Below are 23,609 nucleotides of genomic sequence, written 5' to 3'. Positions count from 1 at the left end.
AGATATATGTGCGTGACTGTCAGTTCTCCTAGAGACTGAACTTGCACTTTCCAGATGGAGTGTCTATTGAGAGAACTAAGAGGGCACCCTTGGGGAGTAGAAGAATTTGCTCTGTGTCAAGTATGAGCACAGGAAGAAAGTTTAAACATATTACTTTCTACCGTTGACTCATTCATTCATTCATTTATTAATTCATTGAACAAATATTTATTATGTATCCATTATATAAAAGACACTGCCCTAGGCTGTTGGGAAATGATGAGTAAGATGGTGATTTTCCTCAATGAACTGATATTATTGTGAGGAAGGAACATATTAACTACAGATCGTACAATTTATTATTTAATCATAATTGTGTTCAGTGCTGCAAAGGAGACATATAGGGACACAGAATGAATAACAAGGGGAATAAAAGACCCAACATGAATTATGTTTGTTAAATTATATGGGGAGAGGGACAGGGCATATGGAAAGAAGCAGGAAAGGGAATGGGAAGATTGAGGTTCCAGGAGAAGACAAGTCCCAGACACAGAAAATAATGGCATGGATGCAACTAGAGATGAGAAGGGGACCAGTTTTTACACAGTCTTGTAGACTAGTGGTTCTCAATGTGGACCCCAGTACAGCTGTGATAACATCACCTGGAATTTGTTGGAAATGTGAATTCTTAGGCCCCACTTCAGACTCAGAATCAATAACCTTGAGAATCAGGCCCAGCAATCTGCGTTTTAATTAAATCTCTAAGAACTCTGATGCACGCTATTGTTTGAGAACCACTGTCATATAGCATGGTTAGGATTTTTAATTTCTTCCTGAGATCTATGGAGATTATTGTCTTAAGCAAGTAGATGATATAATCAGATGATAATTTTTAAAAATACGTATGTGATGTATGTGATAAGTGTTATATATAGTTTAACTGGTTCTTTGGAGTTTAATTAGTTCCTCAAAGTTATGATTTCTTAAAATGTTTGATTATGACTTTTTGGTACAGGTGACATGAAAAGGGTGTCATCTAGAAATTTTAAAAAAAAGTATCCCAGAACTTACCCTAAAAACCAAGGATAACAGCACTCAGGGAAACTAACAATTACCCAATATAAGTAGTTGCTGACCCACTGGGGAATAAACAATATTTCCAACAAAAGCTGATGGGACTTTGAGTCACAGAAATGACTAAGCCCTTAGGTTGATTCGCGAGTCTCTGAACTGGGATGAAGCCCAGGAAAGTGGGTTTTACAACCCTCAGTCAGGGAAAGACCCTGAGGGGCAAGTCTATATTGTCAAGACTTACTGAGTATACTTAACATTATTTTGAAAGTTAGAAATTCTCTTATCTTATCTAATAAAAGACAAACATGGTAATTAACCATACCTCCGCTACGCTTCCCATTGGCTAATCAGCAGGGTATGCAAATTAACTGCCAACAAAGATGGCAGCCGGCAGCCACGCAGCTGAAGCAAGCAGGAGGCTTGCTTGCTCCACTGATGGAGGAAGCCAAGGTTCCCCACCTGCCGTGGCCCAGCTCTGAGCTCCGGAAGCAACAATGTTTCAATTATAGAAGCTAAACAAACCCCAGATACCTGCTTTCAGCCAGCCAGGCCTCAGAGCTTAGAGCACCAGTGATGGCAACAGAGTTTCAATTATAGAAGGTAAACAAACCCAGATACCTGCTTTCAGCCAGCCACGGCCTCAGAGCTGGAGCCAGGCCTCAGAGCTGGAGCCAGTTCTCAGCTCCAGTGACAGCTATAGAAGGTAAATAAATCCCAGAATAAAACAAAAAAAGGAAAAAAAAAGAGGCTGGGAGCTTCAGTCACCCACCAGCCTGAAAATGGCCCTCAGCCCCTCACCCAGGCTGGCCAGGCACCCCAGTGGGAACCCCCACCCTGAAGGGGGTGTGACCAGCTGCAAACAGCCATCATCCCCTCACCCAGGCTGGCCAGACACCCAAGCGGGACCCCTATCCTGATCCAGGACACGCTTCAGGGCAAACCAGCCTGCCCCCACCCGTGCACCAGGCCTCTATCCTATATAGTAAAAGGGTAATATGCAAACTGACCCTAACAGCAGAAAGACTGGGAATGACTGGTCACTATGACACACACTGACCACCAGGGGGCAGATGCTCAATGCAGGAGCTGCCCTCTGGTGGTCAGTGTGCTCTCACAGGGGGGAGCTCTGCTCAGCCACAAGCCAGGCTGATGGCTGCCAGTACAGCAGTGGTGGTGGGAGCCTCTCCTGCCTCCTCAGCAGCGCTAAGGATGTCTGACTGCAGCTTAGGTCTGCTGCCCGTTGGCAAATGGACATCCCCTGAGGGCTGCTGGGCTGCCAGAGGGATGTTTGATTGCCATCTTAGGCCCAATCCCCCAGGGAGCTGGCCTAAGCCAGCAAGTGGTCACCCCCGAGGGGTCCCAGACTGTGAGAGGGCACAGGCCAGGCTAAGGGACCCCCTACTCCCCAGTGCACAAATTTTTGTGCACCAGGCCTCTAGTGATTATATAATGATCAGCTTAAAATTCTTTTTCAAGTAACTGGAATATTTCAATCCCTCACTCCTCTATGAAGGGATTAGTATATATTTTAGCCAATGCCCAACTAACAAAATATCCTCCACAGCAAAAATTCCAATTTAGTAGCAAATACTACTTTCCTTCCTCTTTCCTGGCCCCTGCCTAAGCCCCTCATTTCCTATCTTATTGTAATTATTGTCATTTTTCCGACATCTAGAAATCCATGCAAAGATGGATCACCGCTTTTCCATCCCTCCCCCCACCTTTTTAAAAATTCCACTTTCTGGTGTTGAATACTTTTGCCTGTTTTACTTGTTTATACCTTCTCTCTTGGTGCAGAAATTCACTTACTGGAAACAAAGCCCTTCCTGTAAAGTTGCTGCAGTAATTTACAGTCACCAAAGGGCTGATAAACTTGCTGTCTGTATTTCCTTAGTCCTATTATGGCTCTTTCCAAAATGCACAGCAGCCACAAATGGGCTCAGGATATAAAACCACATACAAATATTTTCTGCCCCAAGATGATAACTTTCGGCTTCATTCCCCTCACCCCTTTTACTTAAAGCAATTACAGGAAACCTAATTAAATGCTAGGGGAACGTCACTAGGGCCACTGTAACCTTTTAGTTCAAGTACATTCTACTGACCACGGATCTGAAGCCTTTTAAGAAGCCACAGACCCACCCTCCTGCACAGGAATTATTCATCGTCTGAATGTTCTGAATTGTGTGGCCCAGGCTCCCTGTGGGTGCTGGAGTCAAGCACACACCGATTTTTGTCCTCAGCCTCACAGACACCCCGTTCAAAGGGGATGGATTGCAGTTGCGTACAGTTGTCCTACCACGTGCTCAAAGATTACTTCCAAATTTCGGTCAACAACACAAGAACAAGAAAGAACTGAGCACAAAGTAATTAAACAAAGCTTAGAATCCCTGAGAACCTGCTGCATTATTCAAACTCTGAGCTACTTGGTCACATACCACCTTTTCATTACCATGGGTACATTCACTCCCTCTCCCATTTCGCTCATCAAACCAGAAGCTAGTGGTGTGGGTAAAAGCAGGTAATATCCTTTCTCATGGAAAGTAAAATTGCAAATCTGCTTGAAGTCTTGAGACAGAAAAAACCAGCTGCCTTGAAATTTGAAATGCCATCAGCATTACTTCCAACGCGGGCTGCTTTGAAGAGCATTTGGGAACTTGAAATTGGTTTCAGGTTATTTAAAGGTGGGGAGGAAATGCTTCAATCTCCAGGACTTACTCAAACACAAATGTGCATTTCCCATCACATCTGATAACATCAAAGACTTCCCATCACTGTTCTTCCTTTAATAGTGGCGTCTCAAGGAGGCATGTTGTTTGAAGTTTACAGTGATTTGCTTTTATAATAGGATTCATTGTGGTTTGGGAACCAGAGTGCAGGAAAGTAATTAGCATCATATACCAAGAAGTCTCATAATGAGTACAAATATGCACTTGTTAATAGGGAGTTTCAAATGATTTTAAAAATTCAGATGCAAGTGCAACTCTCTGGTTGGCTTGTGGTGAGGTTATCCATGATTATGGCAATAAAATCTGCTAATTGACATCTATACCTTATCTCTAGCATAATTTTAATTTCATAAGAGTGGTTAGGCTCCACAAATAGTGCTGTTTTTTTAAGAGACTACTATATAGGGATCACAAGTACATGATGAATCCTGTAGTATAATTATTTAAAACACAATCCATATTCCCCCAGAAACGTAACCTATAATGCTTCCAACAGGTATGAAAAGTCCATGAATGTCAAAATTACATTTAATTCCAGTGATGTAAAGTGGATCAAATATCACCTACAGCCTTCAGCGGTCATCTATCTTATTTATTTATTTATCTTATTTATTTGTTTGTTTATTTATTTATTTATAAATATTTTTATTGAATTCTGAGAGGGAAGGAGAGAAAGAGAGAGAAAGAAACATCAATGATGAGCAAGAATCATTGATCGGCTACCTCCTGTATGCCCCACACTGGGGATTGAGCCCGCAACCCCAGGTATGTGCGCTGACTGGGCATCAAACTGTGACCTCTTGGTTCATAGGTAGATGCTCAACCACTGAAACACATTGGCTGGGCTCTGAAGTGGTATTAAAAAATCAAGCATCATCCTAAAAGACTTTTTTAAATGTGGCTATTAAATTTGTACCTTCCGATACCCCATGTATGTTTCACTAAAAAGCAGCCTAGCCCCATGTTAGACTTAGATGCCTGAGTTGTATTTCTCATCCCTCCTAATTGCTTTTTTCTTTCATCTGGCAAATGGAAGTTTTGAGATAATCATGTTCTGCAGACTCCCTCCCACTCTCTTCGTATTGTGCAAAGAGCTACAGGGGTCACTGGGCAAAATCTCATTATGATACATTCACAGTTAGGGGTTGGTGGACAATGTACAAAACTGCAGGTAGGGATGTTCTGTAATATATTACATTTTATTGAATTAGTGTGGTCTCTTTTTCATGTTTTCTTCCAGAGCCTAATCCTATTAGTTTTCACTAATTTGATCTAAAATATGAAACATATCAGTTCTAGATGTCTTAATATAAATTAAACCACACAAAACACCATCATTATTTAAAAGGATGTCATGCCATAACAACTGACAATTATTTTCACAATTTGTAACTCACTAAAGTAATCAAAATATGATGGCTTAAAAGGCAGGACTTTATAATCAAGACACTGTTTGATGTTACATGAAGTCATCTGCCAACCTTTAAACTACATCTGGAAAAGGAGACACTGTGGACACATAATTTGCAAACTTTCCTCTGAAATGTTTTCCTCAAATTTTTAATATCATATTTAATATGTAAATAGGCCATCTAATTAACTAAAATTACTTTGTGTAAGTGGGAATTAGAGCTTGTTGGTGCATTAGATTTATCATGAGTATAATTTTGCTTCAGTTACATTTACTATCTTTGTGATCCAGATCAATTTACTGAAAAGGTAAAGGATGTCACGGCTGGGACTGAGTGGTCCAAGGGAGTATGTCATACCGAGGTCATTGATTTGATTCCTTTTTATGTGGTAGTTTCTAGTCACTTGGTTCTGTCTGACATCCTGTGTCCAATGAGGATCTGTGCTTTTATTGTTACATTTTTGTTTTGTCTAGAACTGAGAAAAAAATATTCATTGATTGTTCATCCAGAAGGAGGAGACTTCTAGAAAGCTATATAGCAACCATATATAAATTCAGTTTATCCTCTTGAAACTTGAAATTTTAATTGCACAATGATGTTAAAATAGTGACAAATGTTAAAATATAGTGACAGTTAACACCATTTTCCCTTTCCTTTCCAGCCACCATCAAGCTTAGAGATGCAAATATGAAGGGTATTTGGAGTGTGGGTATGCAAAATATTCTTCCTTACATATAGAGTTGTAATGAGTTGATTGAAATTAATCCTACCTGCTTTGGCCCATCATTTAATTCCTGTTCTTACCTTTGGTGATAAAAACCCTGTTTAATCTCTGTTTCAAGAAGCCTTTCTGAGATCAAAATGGGAACTAAAATGCTTTTTGTAACTTACCTCTGCCTTGTGTGTCAATGTTCTTTAAAATATAAAGGAGCAACTTAGTGAAAATAGGACAGTACTTTGTTTAATTTGGAAGGACAGAGCATATTCCATTAAGATAGCAAATACATGACTCTTCTTAAATATTTTCTATTAAACACCTAACTTACTATATGTATATGTGTGTGTGTGATTTCATATATATATATATGAATGTATAATTCAAACATTTTTTTCAAACGTATAGTGTTTAATAATTATCTAAATCTAACAACATGCATTTCTATGTATCCTAATTTCATGTGATTTATTAGTAATATTAATGGAAGCAATTTTAACAAAAACTTAAAAAAGATTTCTGTCAAAAAGGGTGGGGAATAATAACATGTTCTTGGATATCTAGTTGACTGTATACTTGTGGTGAATTACTCTTGTTCATTTATTCATTCAATAGGTATTTGTTGAGATTCTATATGCCATCCACTCCTCTACGCACTGTGAATACAGTGGTGAAGAAGACAGAGGAAGTTTCTGTCATTCCAACATTCCATTGTGGAGGTAGTTCTTGAGCATCTATTGTGTGCACAATAACTTCTAACATAGCTATAGAGATGAATTGCTTATGGATTCTGCAAAGTGTACTCTCTAATACTAGAGATAAAAGTAGAAGTTTACTGAGTAAAGAAACTCTGTCATATGCATTATATATCTATCAGTATAGTAATGAGTGAATCATTTGTATTTTTGTAGCCATAATACTCAGCGGTGTTAAATTCCAGATATTAAGTAAATTTAATTCTAATTCTAATTCAGAAGAACAAAGGTAAGTGTTATTTATTGAGCACCTAGCATGTGTCTCAATTAAGCTGTATAATATACCTTGAGAATTAGTATTGCTATATCTATAATATGGGCAAGTAGCAGACGTCAGAATTGAAACAATGTTTTGCACAGCCAATAATTACTGAAATCAGGATTTAGCACTTGTCTAAATCCAATATTTTTAGTCTTTTCACTGCACCAAATATCCCTCAAACTGTGTCTCTAAAAAGTATTCTCTGGTAAAATGAGTTTGGGGATTTCTGTTTAGTACACCCTCCTCTTAGAAGCTCAGCATGCTCATCAGTATATTGAGGCATGGGTCAGAACCTCTGCCATAAAGATGTCTGTTTAATCTGTATTGCCACCATTTTCCTCAAATGTATTAAATCACAGAATCCTATAGTTGATATAAACACAGAACCCAATCTTGTCATGGCTTTGAATGTGATTTTGTTTTCATTCTCCATACATTGATTTAGTGAATAAAAGTAATTGATTGTTTGGAAAATTCTAATAAGAAAGCTGTAGTGGAATGGGGTGAGAGGGGGTGATCAGGGGAAACACGGAAATGGAATATTTGAGTGTGATGCTATAGCGTGGTTTGGGTTTAAAGATTTATAGAGGAATCAGAGATACTTCAGGAGGAGAGAATAGTAGGAAGCCAAAGGGCAAAGATGAGAAAGCATGGAATACTAGAGGGGAGAGTGGCTTATATAAAACAATAGAATTAGGTGGAACAGAGATTCACTGAGAGCTGTGAATGGCAGCTAGAGAAATTTGTTGTATGGAGCAGGGAGCCTCTGAAAGTTGTAAGTTGGTGAAATGACATTTTAAAAAAAACGACATATGCTTCAGGAAGATTAATCTGTCTCTACCAGTAAACAAGACTAATCTGATTTATTTAAATAATTTTAATTATTATTACAAACTTTGTTTTCATATCTCTGATCGTACATTGTCATTAATCAGAAGTGTTAACAGCAATATTCTGGACCCTCTGAAAACACTGTCTGACAATGAAAGCCAGGCACATACATAGAGAAAATGATTACTCATACTGTTGGGCTTTCCTTTTGTACTTCAAATGATTTAGAAAAAAGTATTAAGAGCAATCACCTCCGGAGTCATTGCCACTCATAACAGTTCACATTCATCATATGTATTTGGGGCAGCTATTTGTTTATACTAAAAGTAATATACTATTATTTCATATTCTTAATGAAACTTCTAAACCCAACTTTAAAATTTAACTCATCCACAAACATCATTACAGCTGGGGGCTAGGCAAATATTAATCCACTATACAATAACCTACTGATTTATTTAGACAAGAAAATAAATTCCTGCCCTGCATTTACTCTCTGACTTTTGGAAAATCACTTTGGAAAGTCACAATTATTCTGAGAATAAAACTACATTCTATTCACAAAGTTACCATTGGAGGTACTAATGGGAGGAGGACCTTGATTAGAAATTATATTAGGGACATGTCCAGCTGAGAAAGAAATAACTGGTTTTAAAATTTTTCAACAGAGTCGGGAGAGTTAGGTCTGGGTAGAGACATGAAGTGCCCATGGAAATGCAGATATGGCTACCACATTTCGAAACGGGGTTCAAGCAGCAGGAACCAGAGCTAGTGAATCACCCTGAAGTGTCTTATACTTCAGCCAGCTCACTCGGGGTTTCACTGGTATCCTAAGTCCCCCACTACTGAAGTACAGGTGGCCGGAGAAGTGCTACCTTGACACGATGAGTGGAAGGGTCTACTTATTTTGGCAACTAAAATGCTGGCACAGCTCATCTATTAGGAATTCCTTATATCCTCATTCCAGCATATAGGTGAGACAAGGACATTCAGCAACCGAATGGGAATTACTAAGTGAGCTCTGAGTAATTTGGGGCAGGATAAGCAAACTTCCATATTTAAATGAAGATCTAAAATTGATGAGCACAGTGATGTCTTCTAGGGTTTTCTCTTTCCAACTAGGATGTGAGTGCCATCAGGATAGAGGACTGTGTTTCTTGCTTGCTGTTGCTGTGGCCTAGAATAATACCTGGCCCATATTGTTGGCATACAATAAATATTTGTTGATTTAATAGAAGAATATTTCCCCAGGACTCTAGTACACATTTATTGAAAATATATGTGGTTGTCTCTAATTATGTCTTAGAAGGAAGAAACTTGGAGTCATGATGGCAGCTGTAGCTCTTACCCTGCCAGAAAAACATCCTGACACGCAATTTTTGATTTAAACTTTAAACATGCTTGGCATTTATACTAAGAATGGCGGGGGTAGTTATCATAATGCTTTTTTAGGGCCTCCAAAATTGTTCAACATAGCTGAGTAAACATAGATTAAGTACCAATGAAAAGATTATTTATCCTTTTTTTTTTTAATATATTTTATTGATTTTTTTACAGAGAGGAAGGGAGAGAGATAGAGAGTCAGAAACATCGATGAGAGAGAAACATCGATCAGCTGCCTCCTGCACATCTCCTACTGGGGATGTGCCCGCAACCCAGGTACATGCCCTTGACCGGAATCGAACCCGGGACCCTTCAGTCTGCAGGCCGACGCTCTATCCACTGAGCCAAACCAGTCTCGGCTCCTTTTTTTTTTTTTAAAGAGCTCCAATATATAAGAATGACTACTTCACAATAAGAAGAAAAAATTTAACTTGTGAAGTTCCAAGCAGTGATGAAAAATATTAGCATTTGATATTTTCAAGCCCAGACTATGGATTTTGATCTTCTACAGAAACACAAATTTTCAATTTTAGCTTTACATAGGGTCTGAGAAATAATTACAAGGGTGGGCAAAAGTAGGTCTACAGTTATAATACACATAATGCAATAGTTAATAAATAGTAATACAAGAATAAACTTCCATGTACTCACAACTGTAAACCTACTTTTGCCCCAATCTGTATCTGTTCTGATATTTCCAAAATATTTCTATATATTCTGAGATCATTCTTTTAACTTTCCAAAGAGAGAGATAATTTAATAAAAACACTGCAACCAAGTATAAAGCACTTAAATCCTCATCCCCCCCCCCCTTTTTTTTTAAATACAGAGAATGTCTCCTTGCTCTTCTAATGATTCTAAGTTAGATATATAGTGGGGCCTTGACTTAGGAGTGTCCCGACTAACGAGTTTTTCGAGATACGAGCTGTCTCTCAGCCAATTTTTTGCTTTGATTTGTGAGCTAAAATTTGGGTTACAAGCCAGCTTCAGATACCCCACCGCTAGTTGGCACAGCAAACGTCACAGTGAACGCCACAACATCAGCCCAGCATCACGTGTCTCACTCATTCACTTTAAGATTTGACATACGATAATTTGAGTTACCAGCTCTGTTATGGAACGAATTAAACTCGTAAGTCAAGGCCCCACTGTACTTCGTTTTTGATAAACACAAAGCTTTAGGTAGAATTCCAGAAGATAATACTGCTACAGATATGCAGGTAAAACCTGATTTTTAATTAATCCTTGGCCAGTAACTTAATTGAGAGTATGATCTTTGAAGAGGTTGTGGTTCAAATTCTGATTCTTCCACTGACTACATGTATGAAATTGAGAAAATTCCTTTGCCTCGCTTTCCTTAATAGGAAATAAAAATCAAAATTCCTAATTCAATGGGTTGTTTTAAGGATTAAATGAAGTGATACATGTAAAACTCTTAGCAAAATAAGCCCTTAAATAAGCTAATATGATTTCAGGACCTGGAATGGTTTATGCTATGCTGTGTATTAAATAACACCCCTCATTTCAGGGTGTTATTTACAAAGTAAAAGCTTACTTTTCTATCACAAAAGTCCCCAGGGAAGCTGTCCCACAGGAGTTTTCTTAGCGATTCAGGGTGCATCTATGCTGAATCTACATCCTCTTAATCATGGCTACCAGGGTCTCTGAGTGAGGAGAAGAGAGAAGAGAAAGCTCATACCTGCTCTTAAATGACCTGGCTCAGCAATGGCGACATAACTTTAGCTCATAGTCTGTTGACTAGAAGTAATCAGTTGGCTTGGCTGAATAGCAAGGGTGCCAGGAATTGTAGTGTTCCTGCGTGCCCAGGAGGGAGAGCAGAATTGGATCTATTAGAAATCCTACTCCAGTAGAGTTGATACAGCTACTTAAATAGAAAATCCAAGGAATTGAATTTTTAAGAAATCCTAGTGACATTAAAATATTCATAGTTATCAAGTAAAAATAAATTTGGGTTTGTTTTCTGTAGTGTGAAAGTTTTTACTGATAGAAAGAGCTAAATATAAAAAAATGGAATATTTGACCAAAAGAAAGAACATAAACCAGATTTTTGATCTTAGCTTGGCTACCATCATGAGTAACTTTAAAGAGGCCTTTACATTTCTTATTTTCTTAGTTTAAATCAATAAAAATAGATAGTTCTTTACCAGTGTACTTCACAAGATTTTTACTTAACAGGAGAATAAGAATAGATAGTTCTAAAAAAAAAGACTGATCAAAAGAAATCTTTAAGAGAAAGTACTTTTATAGACAGACTGCATGTCAAAGCCTGTCAGCTCCTTGCCTCTTCCTAGGAACATGACTTGATCACATTTTCTAGCCTCCTTTGTTTCAGAAGTGGCCGCAGAAACAATTCCAGTCCCTAGACGGTGAGTGGAAGGGACATGTAACTTTTCTCGGTGATGCTGCTGAAGAGGCTGGTGGGTGTCCTCCTTGCTGCCTTTCCTTTACTGCTGGATGGATGCAGAAGAGGATGAGGGCTAGGAGGATGGTAAAGCCACAGTTGGAAGAGCCTAGGTCCATGCCTGACCCAAGGGAGCTGTGCTGAACTGCAAACAAGGGCATCTTCCTGCAGGACAGATGTCCCATTCTGCCATGGCTGAGCCAGTCTGTTTTGTGGTGTTCTCATTGTTACTGTAGGTTAGCACAGCACAGACATAAATGATATACTCTAATATGTTTGGAACAGCACAATGGGTCTTCATAAATGACTATTGAATAAGTGGATGAAGAAAATACTTACAAATCTCATGATACTTTGGTTCAATTTTGACTATTGAGGCAGGAAATTAAGAAGCTAGGAAAATTCCTTTGCCAGTGGAATGGGGAAACTGAGACAGATAGCTGATTCTAACTGGCCTCCTCCAGCGCCCTGACTCACCTGCCTTCTTCTCCCTTGCATGGCCACTCCCTTAAGCATGAAGCCCACAGGACAATGAGGTTCTGATCAGCATCAAATAATCTTAGGAGCAAAGCCTCAGGTTGGTTGTACGCAGAGAAAGAGTTTTGGTCAAACTAGAGATACCATGTAGGCCTCAGTTGTGTTTCAGGTCCAGGCCCAGACAAGCAGCAAAATCCAATGAAGTGATGCCATGGCTGCATCAGGACCAGATGCAATGACCAGTGACCCCCTTCCCTAGCTACCACAATCAGTAGTGATCAAAACCTTAACCATATAAGCTCATTTTGATGAGTCAGCACATTAAGGACACACCTAGAAAGCCAATCACTCTTCTATTGAGATCCTCCCTTGAGACCTCTCCTAGAATTACTATCTTTAGAAAAACAGATAAAAACCCTTAAGATAAAGGACACAGTGCATGCTCCTGCACCTCCCTTCTTCAGGTGTGCATCTTAGCTTCCTTTTCTCCTAACCTCTAAGGGGCCTTCTTTTGCCTCTGTAACTTGTTTCCTGAGCCCAAGCAGCCCACTGGGTTCACTTCTGTCTCTGTGACTTTCTCTCTAAAAGGCCAGGGCAGCTCTCTAAGCAGCATACTCAACTATTCTCTTTGAGTGTATGTTCCTTTTGCATGCGAAATAAACTTCCTCTTGTGCTAGAGTCCTTGGCTGGGAATTCTTTCTTTGCTGAACTCAAGAACAGAGAGCCCACATCGCAGGTAACACTATGATTTAGAGCTTAGCTCCAAACCATTAAATTGTTTTTTATTCCGCAAAGTCTTGTTAGATACACAGAGAAGCTTTATATTCATTCCAACTTCTCAAATACCTGAACGTGTAACTAACATATGCTCAAAACGCTATAAAACAGAGGAATTTGCTCATTATGTAACAAAGTAGGAGTTTCAAAATATTATGTTTATAATATTTTTCTTTTTAGAAGAGTGATACCTGATTCTGGCTGCTGTGTGTTACTCGTCTTCTTATCCACTCTGTATTAGCATCACAAAGAAGAAGAAGGAAGGAGAAGTGATGGTGTCCCACTCGGAGCTCTGATTTCCTGATACATTGATGTGACTGTATAATACTGCCAACTGAACAAGCAGCTTCAATCATGTGTTGTTCATATCTCCAGGCAAAGTTTTGTGCTATTTTCTTCCTTTTATAAATGTATTCCCTTCAAAGGATACATACCTACTGGATAAACAGTCTCCATGGGGGAACAGGAAAGCCTGGCTACTTAATGTGTGCGGTTCAGTGTCATGAGGTGTGGAGTCACAGTAAATAATATTTTGTGATGACACTCCTGTTAATGAAGATGATGACATTTTCATGATTAGCTATGTTTTTAGTAAAGGGGAATTAATGGTTAAGACTATTCTGTCTGAAGGATGCTTACAACATGCTGACAAACGAAACTGGGCCTTAGCATAAAATGGATGTTACACAGACAGTATACACATGCACCTAACATTACTGTGTCTATGTATATGCATATCATTCACCTAGTATTTTCTTTTTACCTACAAGTTGAAGTGCATTTACTTCATACCCTACCAGGGGCCCATTTAGTCACATTTATGTCAGGCCCCACTTGCATATGCAGTGTTGAATAAATCAGAGTTTAATAAATGTCCTTTGAAATAAATGTCCTTGGAAATATATTAGAGATAAATAATGAACTACTATATCTGGTCATAAATGTATACTATTTTTACTCTCAGAATCCTAAAAGAAACATAACCTGACCTATTATATACATATATGAAAAAAGAGAAAAAATATAGAGTAGTCATGTAAAAGGATCCTGGTTTATTATTCTTGAATGGATACGCTATAGACAAAAACATGCTATCATAACAGTTCAAAAATTCTCTTGCAAAGGAAATACTGAATGAGGTGGAAGGTCAACCTTTCCATCATGTTTTTTTTGTCACAACTCCATGGGCTTGTGGCCCTGGGCCAGCCTAACAGCAGACAGCTGCAGGGCGCTCAGAATGCCAACCCTTCCATGCCTGTCCTCTCAAAGGTACTGCTCCAGCTGACCACCAGCACACTTTTACTTTGCAGCAAGATGGTTTGACAAGCAGACTGGGAGGGCAGTAGGGATAGAAATACAGATTAAGTACCGATAAAAATAGATTCACCTTGATAAATAAAAACAAGACTTTTAGGTAATAATGTACATGGATGTAGTTATTAAAAAATGAGAAGGGCCCTGGCCAGGGTAGGTCAGTTGGTTAGAGTGTCCTCCCATGTTACTGTCATAACTAGCCAGCTGATATTAATAATAGAAAAGGGGCAAAGGAGAGGCCAGAGATAATAAGCATGGCCATCTGGGCAGCTTCACCAGGAAGCTGCAGGTTTACACTCCCCAGGGAACCACGGGTCCTTTCCCTGCAATTCACTAGGGAAAGCAGTCCAACAAAGAGGAAGATGAACATGTGCTGGGATGGTATAGGGAATGTGCTTGCTTGGCGATCTAACTTGGGAACAAAGATAATTGGCTAGAGGGTGAGCCACTGCAAGTGCACGGAAATTTGGGAATACAAAATCCCCAGAAACAAAGGAATTCTCTCTCTTGTTCTCTCATCCCTCTTGCTGCTTGTGCTGCTGTATCTGATTTGTTCCATGACCCAGACTAGCCACCATGTGGTCCTAGAAGCAGTATAGCCCACGGCCAGGCAGACCTCACAGCTAGCCAGGTGCTGGACTGGACTGTGACTTATTAATACAGACACTCTGGGAAGTGGCTTTGGTTCTATCTCTGTTGGAAATAAAAAATGGATTTTTTTCCATGGTGGGATGGAAGGAGATGGGACCTTGGAAACCCAGGGGTTTCATTCTATAGAAATAAAACTTTCCACACTACCTCATCCACCCATGGGGGCCTCAGGAAATTCTTATTCCCCCAGCACCCCAAGAGCTCAACTTCCACCAGCAACAAGTGAGAACACAGGCGGCCCCACTGATAACACCAATACTCTAAGGTTGTGGTCCATCCCTGGTCAGGGCACGTATAAGAATCAAGCAATGAATGCATAAATGAGTGGAACAACAAAATTGATCTCTCTCTCTCTCTTTCTCTCTCTTTCTCTCTCTCTTTCATCTCTCTCTCTCACATAAGATCAATTGAAAAAGAAAAATGAGCCCTAGCTGGTTTGGCTCAATGGCTAGAGAGTCGGCCTGGGGACTGAAGGGTCCCGGGTTTGATTCCAGTCAGAGGCACATACCTGGGTTGTGGGCTCGATCCCCACTGGGGGGCCTGCAAGAGGCAGCTGATCAGTGATTCTCTCTCATCATTGATGTTTCTATCGCTCTCTCCTCCCTTCCTCTCTGAAATCAATAAAAAAATATTAAAAAAAGAAGAAAAATGAGAAGTACAATTTCTTTCTCATGAGATTTTGACGATCGCCTTACAATTGCCTTTACATTCTACCCCAACCCCTCTCCATAACCCAATACCTGTCCACTTCCTACACCTATGCTTACCAAATAATATAGATGTACGTCCCCCATACATGCCTCAAAAGCGTCACCCATCCCTCTGCAAGCTTCCTGCTACTCATGCAGCTTCAGGTTTGTCTGAACCGTCTATTAAGTGAGCCATCCCTGTGCAACACTGTGAAGTTCCATCCCTATTTAAAGTGCAGCGGGATCTAGTGTCCTAAGAAGAGAACTAATAACAGTGCATGGCTATTATTTCCTGAGTTCCTGACTCTGAAAGAAATCTCACTGCAAAAAACAAAAAGACCACATGGGCCAAAGTTAAAAAATAAAAGGCAAAAATAAAATGTAGAAAGTGAAAAGAAAACACATACAGTCTTGCCAAAGGTTTGTGTTTTACGTAAAGCTGCAGTTGGGACTTCACAAAGGAAATCTCTGCGCTTTTTATTTCTGGTTCAGAGGATTTACATGCTCTTTCTAATGATCTGGGCCTGCAGCACTGCTAATGCCTCCCAGTCCCCAGCTTAGCGCTCATGCAAAATTGAAGCACTTTGGAGGCAGTTTAGTCGCTGCAGATGAATCTCGATGTTCAGGAAAAGGCATAATGGCTGTTTAGCACTTGCTAGGAGAAGCCGAGGAAATCAGGGGGAAAAGTCTATTGAACTGAAGCCATCTGGGAAGCCAACTGAGAGCGACTGCATTAACACCGCATTTACATTCCCATTGTGTTGTAGGCCAAGCAGGAGTGTGCGTGTGTCCTTGTGTGCAGGCAATTACCAAGTGAAGCCCTTTGGGGTATTTTGGCAATTTTGGTTTAATTTTGGCAACTCCGTCAGGAAAAAAAATGTCCTAAGCATCGTGGGTATGAGAATTTCCAGGTCTCCATGAGACAGGATGATTGCTAAAGTGCAGAGCTTGGCAAGGATGCCGTGGGCATAAGGGGAGTGAGCGATATGCCGGAGCCTGGCTGAGCAGTGCTTTTCCTGTATCTGGCTCGCAGTCCAATGCAACAGATTGGGGAGGCTTCAGAAAGCTGGTAAAGAACGCCAGGGAACGCTTTCCTTGCCTGCTCCATTTATAGTTCTCTTAGAGATTATTCACTAAGTGAGGGAAATTATCCAGGTAAATGCCTTCACTTTCAGGTCCCACCACCCCTCCTCCCTGCCTCCATCATCATGGTCTTCTTTTCTCCTGGTATTCAACAGAGAAGTTATAGGTTTCCAGCAAAAATGAGAGGAAGGTACAGAGATTTCCCATATACCTTCACCCCCACACATGCATGGTATCCCCTATCAACATCCTCCACCACAGTGGTATATTTGTTACAATTGATGAGTCTACACTGACACATCCCTATCACCCAAAGTCCACATTTAACATTCACTCTTACTATTGTGCGGTCTATGGATTTGGACAAATGTATCATAACATGTATCCATTAATACCATGTGAGAACCACTGCCCTAAAAATTCTCTATGCTCCACCTAGTCATGCCTCCTTCCCTGTTAATCTCATCAACCACTGTTTCTTTTACTGCCTCCATTATTTTGCCTTTTCTAGGATGGTATATTGTTGGAATCATACAGTGTGTAGCCTTTTCCCACTGGCTTCTTTCACTTAGTAATATGCATTTAAATTTCCTCCATGTATTTTCATGACTTCACAGCTCATTTCTTTTTGGTGCTGAATACTATTCCATTATCTGGAAGCATTACAGTTTATTTATGCATTCACTTACTTGAGGACATCTTGGCTTCTCCCTAGTTTTGGAAGTTATGAATAAAGCTGCTATAAACATTTGTGTTTTTGTGTGGATATATAGGCTTTCAACTCCTTTGGGAAAATACCAAGGAGTGCAATAACTATATCATATGGTAAGAGTATGTTTAGTTTTGTTAGAAACTGCCAAACTTTCTCCCCAGCAATGAATATGAGTTCCTGGTGTCCCACATCCCTGCCAGGATTGGTTATTTTCAGCGCTCTGGATTTTGGCCAGTCTAATAGGTAGGTAGTAGTGTCTCATTGTTGTTCCAATTTGCATTTCCCTGATGATGTATGATGTGGAACAACTTTTCAGATGCTTAGTTGCCATCTATATATCTTCTTGCGAAGTGTCTGTTAAGGTTCGTTGCTTTTTGAACAGTGATATTAAGCGATATTTTCTTAATAAATGCTTAATGACTGTAGTGGGTGGAACGGGAGCCCCTAAAAATGTATGTCCACAAATGAATCCCCAGAACAGGTGAATGTTTAAATTAAGGATCTTGCAACCCTGAATTACCCAGGTGGACCCTAAATCTAATGATGTGTTCTTATAAGAGATACACAGAGAAGGCAGATACAGAGGAGATAATGATGGAAAGGCGGAGGCAGAGACTGGAGTGATGCTGCCACAAGCCCAGGAATGCCAGGCCAGCCACCAGAAGCCAGGAAAGACAAGAAACACATTTTCCTCTGGAGTCTCCTTCGGTGGTGGGGCTTTGCTGGATTTCAGACTTCTAGCCTCCAGAACCGAGGGAATACCATCTGCTGTATTAAGCCATGACTTTCATGGTAAATCACTGTGCAGCCCTAAGAAACTAATACAGCGACTAAGGGCATTTTCTCTCTGTCTCTACAATTGGAGAGTGGACTCAAGAATCTGACGGAGCAAAAGGTGAGGAACAGTGGTCTGCCATGTGGTGTTCTTCTGGTCTCAGGAATACTCAGTGGAATGGGTGTGGGGAGGTAGCCTTTTAGTCACGAACGTCACTTCATACAGAGGGCATCATTGTCTCGGATCATCGCGGCAGGGTTATAACAAGAGGCATGCCATCCATTCCCTGCCCTTCCTGGAATTGCCTTGTACAGAACATTCCCCTGGGTTTTTCCAGCTAAATTTTAATTCACTCAAGGCCTGGAGTTCCCCCTCCTCCCTCAGGAGGCTGCTATCCCTCAGCCTGAGAAGCTTAATGGGCAGAGACAGAGGGAAGGATGTTGAAGGAAGCAGGGCGCTCCGCCAGGTAACACGATAGCACGGGACCTCCAGAAGGTTTCATGAATTCTCATAAAGAGAGGAGGACCTGAGCAATGGTAAAGCACACACTTTGTTCCGTCTCTCTCTTTCCTTCTCTCTTTTGCCCCCTCCAGACTGTGATATTAAGTGCATAAGTCTTACATGTGTCTGCTTACAGCAAAGTAATATCTGGGCCATAGTTTTTGAACAGCACTTCTCTGTACTGCCTCTATGCTGCGTTTTCACAGTGTCTCTCCACTTCCCCAGGCCTCGTTAACCAGCATTAGTGGAGAGCTTGAAACATCCAAACAGGTAGACCAAAAAGAAAAAAAGAGCGATGCCTTGTTCCCTGTTAAATCTGGGGGTGAGGCCAGGCCATAGGGTATTCAGCTATCACCCCCTCCCTATGATATGCAGCCGGGGTTGACAGCTAATGCCCTAGCCTTTCTTTGTGGCTCTTGCCTTCATGTTCTTGGAAATTTCTTCCAAAACAGAGTTGTTGTTTTTTTAACATCAGGGTAAACCCTCAACGAAATCACAAGTGAGTCCAAGACTTCCCTAATCGGAACTGTTTTTCATGGCTGCATATTATGCTTCCTACATGCTATGCTTGCTTTTAGACCAGGTCCTGATATTTTGCTAATTGTAGCTCTCATGTTATGCATGCTGGCTGCGTATCTCCAAATAGTGCTTTTCAGAGGAAGTGGCACGAGTGCATATTTCAACAGGCATCCACACGAGGGCTCTGAGAATCCCCAGCTGAGGGACTGCTGGGATTGGGGGGAGAAGACTAAAGGGCCCAGTCCCACGAAAGCACACTCCCCTCAAGGTTAGCATTATATCACTCATTGATTATCACGTTTTTAACTAAAACAATCTCTGCTGTGTCTTCTCAAATGCCAACAAATATGTTGGGGTGAAGAGAGAAAATAGCATCAGAATTTTAAGCAAATTATTGAGAGAATTTTGGATAGTAAGAATTAGTGACACAGAGACTACAAGAGAATGGATAATATTTTATGACATCACAGAATAAAAAGGACAACAATCTAGGTCATTATCTCATATGTACTAACCAGATATTTTTATATTTAACACAATAGGTATAGAGACCAAAAAGAACACTTCAATTTTGAGAAAAAAGGCATGTTCCTTTAGAAAGCTAACTCTCTCTCTTTCAAACTGAAATTTTTCTTAAAGTCCCTTAAACAAGATGATCAATCTATTTCATATTGCAATCCAGAAACTTGTTAAGTATGTTTCTTCCTGTGAATGAAGAACAAGAAACTCTCCTTAAAACCCTCACACAGTATAACCAAAGGTTAGCTTAGAAATACATCATGACTTTTAACACTTGTGCTATCCTGGCTTTGAAGTGGGCATATTAAAACCTGAAGCCACAGCATATGCATGGTTGCTGGACACATGGCAAAATTGCTATAGCAACACAACTACTAGTTTTGTTCCTGAAATGCTCTGTTTGGGTAGCAAGTAATCTAGATGAAGAATGGGCCTTGGACTCTTGCTTCTTAATGTAGCCTTTGTGTGGGCCTGATGATGGGTAGCACTGGATTTTACTCTTTTCTAGTATATGTGCTGCCAAAGCGAGCACATTTTTACTCTTTTCTAAATTTGGAAAAATACACACACACACACACACAAATACACCCACACACATATACATATGTATGTACCTACATATCTACTTATAGGCATATTCCTGACTGAACTATATTAATCAATGTTTTCATCTTACCTGTGGGAAGAAAAAAGAGAAATGCATTACAAGTAACCTTGCCCTAAGTGTTAATTGCCAAGAGAGAATTCCTTTGTGTCTATTACATTCAAAAGTCTCCCTGTATGTAATTTTAGAAAATTTCTGTTTTCCTCTAATGAAACACAGCTTGCTTAAAACTGTATTGAAAGGTGTAATGCTTTCCTGCTTCTACTTTACAATCATGTTCTGGGCTGGATCTGTACAATAAACACATGCTATTAACATTTTCTATACAGTATGTAATGCAAACATTAAAAATCTTCCCCATGGGATATAGTTAAGTTAAATTACACAGTTCTACAGATATGGTATACTCAGGGTGTCTTGGTGTATATGTAGGGTCTATAAAATTAATATTTGCAAATATTGAAGTTACTAAAAATGAGTAAATCACAATTAAAAACTTTACAACAAAAGTAGATTTGAAACAAACAAACAAAAAAATTCCAAACGTATAGCCTAAAAATTTTCAAGCACTCACTTCTGTTTGTAAGTTAAGAGCAGAGACACACACCAGGTGTATAGACAATGAGAGAGACCAAACCATGCACCTAGCTGACAGGATCTCTGAGCTAGAATGGAATGACAAGAACAGTTAAAATATAAGTTCTGGAACTCTGATCCAACCGTGTTTTTGTAATTGCAGCTGAGATTATATAGGCAATGTCAGCCCAGGTGTTTACATTCTTAATGTCAATGTGAAATTAGGATGAATCAATTGTGAGCGCTAACAGAAGACTATGAGAAAGTATTTATTTCAGGATAATTGATACTGTGTTATCTCCAGCTACTTTCCTGCCAAGTTGTAAGACTGACTAAGTGGAAACGCCTTCATGTACTAAATGGATCCTTGCCAATTTTCTATTTAATTTGGGGCCAGCCTCATAGTGAAAAGAAAAAAAAAAGTTAGGCTCTGCTATTAAAATAAATATCTCTGAGAAGGATACCGATGCTATATTAATTGATTTATATTCTAGAATAATTTCTCTTCATTGGTAGACACATATATTATAGATATTAGCCTCTATTCCTGCAAAGGCAATACTCCTATTGACTTAAATTTAAAAAAGATTATGGAATACAATTCCAATAGAGCTTACAAATTTTATGCATCATTTACTAAAATGTAAACAAAGCCCATCTAATTTTCTTTTGAAAATGTTCACTATGCCAACAAGAACTGAACGGAAAGTAATTATTTTGCATGGAGAATAATGATTGGTCTGATATGTGTACTTAATGTGTAAAATAACTCTTCTTACAGAGATTATGCTATCGTAATGTATTCCTTAAATTACCTATTCATGAAATATTCCAAATAAAACATCATCAGTATGTCTCACTAAATTTGAGTTACCCAGATTTAGTAGGAGGAGTGGCTATAACCCCACAAAACAAAATTTTATTAATCATCCTCTGTGTTCAGTGCCTTGTGTTATAAATTTCAGAAAGGCAAAAGCTTTAGAAAACATAGATCATATCATACCATTCCAATCTAGTTGAAGAGACTGAGTTTTTTTAATCCTCACCCAAAGATATGTTTATTGATTTTAGAGAGAGAGGAACGGAGAGGAGAGAGAGAGAGAGAGAGAGATAGAGAGAGAGAGAGAGAGAGAGAGAGAGAGAGAAACATCAATCATATGTGCCCCAACTGGGGATTGAACTCAAAACCTAGGTTTGCGCCTTGAATGGGAATTGAAACTGCAACCTTTTGGTGTACAGGATGATGCTCCAACCAACTAAGCCACCCAGCCGGGATGAGACAGAGGTTTTATATATATAAAATATGTACGTAAATATATGTATTTATTATATACTGGAGGCCCGGTGCACAAAATTCATGCATGGGGGGTGTCCCTCAGCCTGGCCTGCACCCTCTCACAATCCGGGACCCCTTGGGGGATGTCCGACTTCCGGGTGGGATCGGGCCTAAACCAGCAGTCAGACATCCCTCTAGCAATCCTGGACTGCTGGCTCCTGCCTGCTTGCCTGATCACCCTGAACTGCTCACCTGCCTGCCTGATCGTCCCTAACTGCCTCTGCCTGCCTGCCTGATTGTCCCTAATCACTCTGCCTGCCTGCCTGATCGCCCCTAACCACTCTGCCTGCCTGAGTGCCCCTAACCGCCTCTGCCTCGGCCAGGTATATTGTGGTCCAAATAAGTCCTCCCCCGGCTCCGCCTCAGAAATGTGCTGTGGCTTTGTCCGGAAAGACATCCGGAATAACGTCTGGAAGGTCCTTCAGGTGTCCAGTCTAATTAGCATATTATGCTTTATTTTATTATAGATGAATATAACACTTTAAAATAATATGATATTAAATTATAAGAAATTACCATTTTGTTCCTCAAAATGGTTCAATATTGATAATTTCATATGGTTTAACCTACTACACATTTACACTTCACATTTATAATGAAAACGGAAGTACAATAAGAGAAATGTAGACATGTCTGACTTGGGTTTTATAGAAAGATTCATCCATGAGATTTCATTTGAGATACTTCTTTAAGAATGAGTAAGATTTTAACAGAGGTGGGGTGGGAGAAAGTATGGTATAAAGTCATTAATTCATACAATACATATGTATTGAGCACCTAAAAGTACCCAACACCAAGTTATGCATGAACTAGAAGATTGAGAAAGACACAATCCCTGATTTCACGGAGCTTATGCTTCATCTCATAATGTTTACACTGCAGAGGAGCAATAACTTGGGAAAGGAGACTGATAAGAGAACTGTCCCTTTTAGTATTAAAGATTAGTAAGAGGCCAGAAGGTGAACAGACCTATTTCCTAAAGTTCCATGGGCCATAAGTAGGACTACCAAGTCAAGATAACGAAAAACCAATCACACTTTATTTAATGAAGAGCATGCTGATAATTCAGAGTTTAAATTACTGTTGTAGTCTCACAACATCGTTTCTATGATTATAAGATATAATAGCATAGAGTAAAGAGTGTTTGCCTTCATTTAATAAATTTTTAAAAATCCCACCTAATTTCCTGCTGAAATTATATAAGCAGCATTTTCTAAATCATGTAATGGGGTGATGTTAAGTTCTCATGATAAAGGTTCTGTGAAAAAGATTTTAGCTGCCAAATATGAGGTTAAAAAATGTTTTTCACTGCAGAACTGCAGGACTTTTACACACAAATTGACTTTTTTTTTCCTCAAAAAGGAGAATATAACTGTTGCAATTTCCTAAATTATTTAACCATAAAGCTTTTGTTGGTTTGCTTTTTTTTCTTCTTCTTCTCATGAAATAGCATTGATAAGACCCTGGTGGTTCATTGAATGAAGTTTCAGGAAAAAGCCATATTGACCTAGTAT

General features: G+C 39.6%; 1 protein-coding gene across 2 annotated transcripts in view; it reads right to left on the bottom strand.

Moving 5' to 3' along the window:
• Positions 1-23,609, bottom strand: part of UNC5C (unc-5 netrin receptor C) — a 372,030-nt gene that overhangs the window by 123,246 nt on the left and 225,175 nt on the right. The gene's annotated exons all lie outside the window — the stretch shown is intronic.

Source organism: Myotis nattereri (assembly GCF_964212035.1).
Source record: "Myotis nattereri genome assembly, chromosome: 1".
Classification (NCBI taxonomy): Eukaryota; Metazoa; Chordata; class Mammalia; order Chiroptera; family Vespertilionidae; genus Myotis; species Myotis nattereri.
The sequence above is the reverse complement of the archived record's forward strand: the minus strand, read 5'-3'. Positions and strand labels throughout refer to the sequence as shown.